This window comes from Chiloscyllium plagiosum, chromosome 10 (assembly GCF_004010195.1).
Source record: "Chiloscyllium plagiosum isolate BGI_BamShark_2017 chromosome 10, ASM401019v2, whole genome shotgun sequence".
In the NCBI taxonomy this organism is placed as follows: domain Eukaryota; kingdom Metazoa; phylum Chordata; class Chondrichthyes; order Orectolobiformes; family Hemiscylliidae; genus Chiloscyllium; species Chiloscyllium plagiosum.
Genome location: NC_057719.1, coordinates 82,320,743 through 82,327,210, shown reverse-complemented (window position 1 = coordinate 82,327,210; position 6,468 = coordinate 82,320,743).

Genomic DNA, 6,468 nt, shown 5'->3' with positions numbered 1-6,468 from the left:
TGCTCTATCCTCCTCTTCCTGCCCTCACTAGCTCGTAGCACTGGGAGTAATCCGGATATTACTACCCTTGAGGACCCCCTTTTTAAATTTCTGCCTAACTCCCTGTAATCTCCCTTCAGAATCTCAACCTTTTCCCTTCCAATATCGTTGGTTCCAATGTGGACAATGACCTCCTGCTGGCCCCTCTCCCCTGTGAGAACATTCTGCACCCTCTCTGAGACATCCTTGATCCTGGCACCAGGGAAACAACACACCATTCAGCTTTATCTCTGCTGGCCACAGAAACGCCTGTCTGTACCTCGGACTGCAGAAACCCCTAACACAATTGATCTCTTGGAAGCCGAAGTACCCCTCATTGCATTAGAGCCAGTCTCAATACCAGAAACTTGGCTGTTCGTACTACGTTATCCTTGATCCTGGCACCAGGGAAACAACACACCATTCAGCTTTATCTCTGCTGGCCACAGAAACGTCTGTCTGTACCTCGGACTGCAGAAACCCCTAACACAATTGATCTCTTGGAAGCCGAAGTACCCCTCATTGCATTAGAGCCAGTCTCAATACCAGAAACTTGGCTGTTCGTACTACGTTCCCCTGAGAATCCACCAACCCCCTACATTTTCCAAAACAGCATACCTGTTTGAAATGGGGATAGCACCACCAGCCTGGAGTTAACCCATCTATGTGACTTTCCCTCCTTCCTATAACTGCCATCCATCACATACTTTTACTGTTGCAAATTCCTCATCGGTTCTATCTGTCTCTCCAACCAATCCACTCGATCTGAAAAGATTCGCATCCAACAGCATTTATAACAAATATAATCCGCAGTAACCGTTAAACTCTCTTTAAACTCCCACATCTGACAAGAAGTACATATCACTGCAAAGGCCATTTTTGCTCCCTCACAATCTACAGACCCAGAAAATAACACTGGCTTATTCCTCTACAAACACTGCCCCGGGTTAAATTAATAGCTTTGGCTTATATTTTAAGTTTAGTCAAGAGACTTATTTCCAAAAACATATAATCAAGGAAGAACCCACTGTACTCACTGATACAGCCTCTCTCTTGGACAGACTTAAAACAACAATTAACTTATCTGATTCTGTGTTGTGAACTTCGCCCAACAGTTCCTCCAAGATTAGTTGTGAAATTCACTGATTAAAGTAGTTGAAGGAGAAATAGATAGAAAGATATCTTGGTGAGGGGAATTGAAGTAGAGCATGGAACTGAGACACCAGCATAGGCTTCATGTTTGGTTTCTGTGCTGCAGTGTCTTGGTAATTCTAAATGAATGCCATGCATTTCTTCAATAATTTTTGAAATAAATGTTCTGTCATCGGAGGTGAGGGATAATGGATCTGGGAGCTGTTTCAAGCACTTTCAAGTCAGTTCATCGAGGGAACCATCAGAAAGAGTGCAGCCATCCTCAGTGAGAGCTGGTCATACTGGAGCTCCATGTTGAACTTTAACAGATGAGTCAGACCATTATGCATCATTCGGTCCTCCTGGTTACTCAGACTCCTGACCAACATTACTGTCTTCCCCAGATATAATAATATTTTAATTTCACTATCCTGTGTCTCCTTGGAATGAGATTACAGATGCCAGGGTGGTCTTTGCTTTCTACTTCCACATCTGCCATTGACTTAAGTTAGACAGTTCCTCAGACACATGATGCTCCACAGCGGTGGATACTCAGATTTCCCATTCCCACCCCCAAACACAGATGTACAAACAGAGGATCAGCTGTCTCAGTGGCTCAGTGGTTAGCACTGCTGCCTCACAGCAGCAGTGTCCAGGTTCGATTCCAGCCTCTGGTGACTGTCTGTGTGGAGTTTGCACATTCTCCCCGTGTCTGCGTGGGTTTCCTCCGGGTGCTCCAGTTTCCTCCCACAGTCCAAAGATGTGCAGGTTAGGTGAATTGGCCATGCTAAATTTCCCATAGTGTTAGGTGGATTAGTCAGAGGGAAATGGGTCTGGGTGGGCTACTCTGCGGAAGTTCTGTGGACTGGTTGGCTGAAGGGCCTGTTCCCACACTGTGGGGAATCTAATGTAAAAAAAAAATGTGGGAGTACGTGTGCCTCCTTGGGTTTTTAAGCACAAGGTCATAGTTGAAATCTGCAGCCTCCTGGAATTAGGCTGCATTGCTCAGTGGAGCAGGAAAGGGAGCATGCATTTCCAGTGGCCAACAAGGTACCAGTCTCTGCAATACCCATCCCTCCCCCTGCCGACTGGGCTTCTTTCCCACGTGCCCTCTTCTCTGTGAGATTTAAAATCTGGTGAGGAGTGAAGGACTCCAGTTGAAGTGGGTGTTAGAAGGAGGTGATAGATGACGCTGGGTGAGTATGTTGGCCATGGGGATGCAAGGAGGTGACCTGGAGGAAGAAACAGTGGGGGAGCAGTGAGCAGTGTTGTTCTGAGGAGCCCTGTGCAGGACAACATCTGGCAGTATTATACCCTTTCCTGCCCTCCTGAAATTTCTTGGTGCACTTTCTGAGTTGGAGGGCCCACACATCTTCTCTGATGCTCTAGGTAACTCCTTTCCATGGGGAAACTCAACTCACCATAGTCCCTCAGATTACACAGCAGGACCTCCATGAAAAAGCAAGAGACCCAAGGAGTTATTAAAAGGGTCCCCCTCCATTCCTAAAGGTCCGAAAGGTCCATGCTCTTCAGTCCACGTACCAGTACCTTTAATTAGAAATCCTTCCTTTGATGCAGAATGGATATGCCCGAGTGATTGGCGGATGGGGATGAAGATGGCCTCCTCAGGCTGAACCCTCTTGTGATACTTCTGGGCATTTGTAAAGGTGGTCCTGAAATAATGTTCTTCACTCCGAATCCTCCAAAACCACCCATAGGATAGGTCCCATGTTGGTGCAAAATGCACGTGGTTAGTTGGAGGGATGGGTCAAATTCGCTTCCCTCATTCTGCACTTTGCTGTGTAAAAGAGCCTCAGCAAGGTCTGCCCCTGAGGAAGGCACTTTCCTGACTCACAAATAGTCCTACTGTTCCAGCTCAGTTGGTTGGTTTGTGAAGCAGTGTGTCGCCAACAGCGTGGGTTCGATTCCCATCAGCGGCTGAGTTTAACATGAAGGACGCTCCTTCTCAACACGTTCCCTTTGCCTGAGGCGTGGTGGCTCTCAGATTAAACCAGTTATCCATCTTTAATGAGAGAGCAGCCCTCTGGGGCAATGGTGACTTTACCTTGACCTCCCCTCTTAGCCCACCTTCAATCAAAGGCTGGGAACTCTAAGTATCATGTCTCAACACACAACCCAGGTAGGACATTGGAGTGCTTATAATATGAAAGGAATAAGAGAGGGAATTTCACTGCAGAAACCATCAGAGTAGCGCTGATAGCAGGCACTGAGCATTACAATAGATTGAACCTGAGAGCTATTTTAAATCTAAATGCTGAATATGGAAATGAGAAATATATTTCTGCCACTTTAGCAATAGGAGCTACCTAGAAGAAATGTCTATCAAGAACTGTGGTGATTAAATGCTGTCACAATGAACTGAATCACTGTAAAGGCCAGCTAAGATGAGATAAGAGTCAGAGTTTATGAAACACTGTGCAGAGCACAGGCAATTTACCTGACGCCGGAGTGCATCAGTACAACGTGATAAGCAATGTCAGATGCTGCGGATTGTACTGTTGGGTTGGTGAGGGTTACGGAGTTTCTCTGCCACACTCTGTGGGGACCAAGGTGAATTTTCACAAAGGGTGTAGCTTCTCTTAACTATGCTGCTCATCTCAGAACTCGTACCAAGTCCCGTTCACCCATTACGCTTCACCTTGCTGAACCATATTAACTCCTGGCCCATCAATGCTTTGAATTAAAGTTCTCACTTGCAAGACCCTTTGTGGCTTCATCTGCCCATCTCCAAACCTCCTTTATCATAACCCTTTGAGATCTCAGTACTCCCCCAATGCTGGCCAGTTGCACATCATGTAGTTTCTATCACTTCATCCTTGGCAATCATACCTTCTGTTCCCTAAGTATTAAAGTTTATCTTCTCTAACTCTGTCCACCTCTCAGCCCTCCTTAATGTTGATGCTCTTTGACCAAGCTTTGGTCACCCTTTCCAAATATTGTGTTAGGTGGATCGGGATCGGATGCAGAGACGAGAGTGTGGTGCTGGAAAAGCACATCAGGTCAGGCAGCATCCAAGTAGCAGGAGAGTTGACATTTCAGGCAAAAGGACTTTTGCCCAAAACGTCAACTCTCCTGCTCCTTGGTTACTGCCTGACCTGCTGTGCTTTTCCAGCAACACACTCTCGTCTCTGATCTCCAGCACCTGAAGTCCTCACTTTCGCCTGGGATCAGTTGCATACTATTGTGATGCTTCTTGGCAGATATAAAGGTTATAATTAAATATAAGTTGTTTTTCACTTGAAAAGTTTCATAAAAGATTTACAAGGATGTTGCCAGTTTTGGAGGATTTGGATTAAAGGGAGAAACTGACTAGGCTGGGATAATTTTCCCTGTAGCTTCGGAGGCTGAGGGGTGACCTGATAGAAGTTTATAAAGTCATGAGGGGCATGGAGAGGGTGAATAGCCAAGGTCCATTCCCCAGTATAGGATAGAGGAGTCCAAAACTGGAGGGCATATGTTTAAGGTGAGAGGGGAAAGATTTAAAAGGGACCTAAGGGGCAACTTTCTCACACAGAGGGTGGTACATGTATGGAATGAGTTTCCAGAGGAGGTGGTAGAGGCTGGTACAATTACAACATTTAAAAGGCATCTGGATAGGTATATGAATAGGAAGGGTTAGAGAGATATGGGCCAAATGCTAGCAAAGGGGACTAGATTGGTGGGCGGCACGGTGGCACAGTGGTTAGCACTGCTGCCTCGCAGCGCCAGAGACCCGGGCTCATTTCCCGCCTCAGGCGACTGACTGTGTGGAGTTTGCACATTCTCCCCGTGTCTGCGTGGGTTTCCTCCGGGTGCTCCGGTTTCCTCCCACAGTCCAAAAATGTGCAGGTCGGGTGAATTGGCCATGTTAAATTGTCCGTAGTGTTGGGTAAGGGGTAAATGTATGGGTATGGGTGGGTTGCGCTTCGGCGGGTCGGTGTGGACTTGTTGGGCCGAAGGGCCTGTTTCCACACTGTAAAGTAATCTAATCTAATCTAATTAATGTAGGATATCTGTTTGGCATGGACAAGTTGGATCGTAGGGTCTATTTCCATGTTGTACAGCTCTATGACTCTATAAAACTACCCATAAGATGGGTCCATGTTCGTGCAAAATGGTCTGTTGGAGGGAAAGAACTTGATGGGCCAGATGGACTTCTTATGCACTTCTCTCATTCTGCACTTTGCCAAGGAAGACAACGGAATTCCCTATTAATAGACGACAGAACAGTCAAGTCATGCAGCATAACTGAAAGTCGATGCTTTTACACTACTTTTGCTGCTCTTCACCCCATGGTCTTGCAAATGATTCCTCCTCCAAGAATGAATCCCACTCCCTTTTGAAAGCTACTGTTGAACCTGTTGGTTTCACCATTCAGAGCATGGCTCCCAGGTCAGATTGTTGCCAGTCTAAAGCACAGCTTGTTCTCATGCCCCAGCACAGTTTCACTTGATTCTGAATATCCTTTATTGTCACGTGTATTCCAGTACTGAAGTACAGGGAGTTCGATGAAAAGTTTTTACAATGGCTGCCTTTAATGGCGCCATCTTAGGTACAAATAACTTGGTACAAATCTTGGATACGAAGGAGGAATAAAAGGAAAAGTGGTAGCATTACTTACAGCGTCTAAAAAATGAGTTAGAAGTGAGATAGTTATAACATAGTTAAAGAATTTCAAATAGCACATGGTCTGACCGCCTGTAGCAGATCCCTGTCCAATAACAAACCTGCTCCATTCCAAGTCTCCAGCCTGTCCGCACCAGCACTCAGCTGCACCAAGGTAAGTTCACTGCCCCGGGATCGTTTCCCCCTCGCACTGCTCCGGGACTTGGGTTTCCCCTCACACTGAATCCCAGCACGCTGCTCCAGGACTACAAGAGAAAGGAAAAGATCAGGTAGAACAGTGAAGCTCCAGCAGGAGTATCTTACTCTGCTGCCAAAAATGTTAGGTCACAGGAAAACAGTGTGATTACTTTGAAAGTTTTCTTTAACAAACAGAGCCATTTACAGATAAACTATGTGCAAAGCTGATCCGCAGTTAACTTTGTAAGGCTGTCTTAATTTGGCTGTTCGTAGCAATTTGTCATGTCACCCATACTCTGTAGCCGCCTTTTCCATTGTGTAACATTTTATTTACTCTGATTGCCATGACATACTTGTTTATATGTTGCCATCTCCTACAAATTGATTTAATCTAACCCAGAACACGGTAGATGCAAGCTGCCGTAAGTCTGTGCAAATTTTCTCAAAAATAAATATTTGCCACATCACAGCTCTTTCAAGTCAGCATCTTCTTATTTTATTAGATTGCGGTGCCAC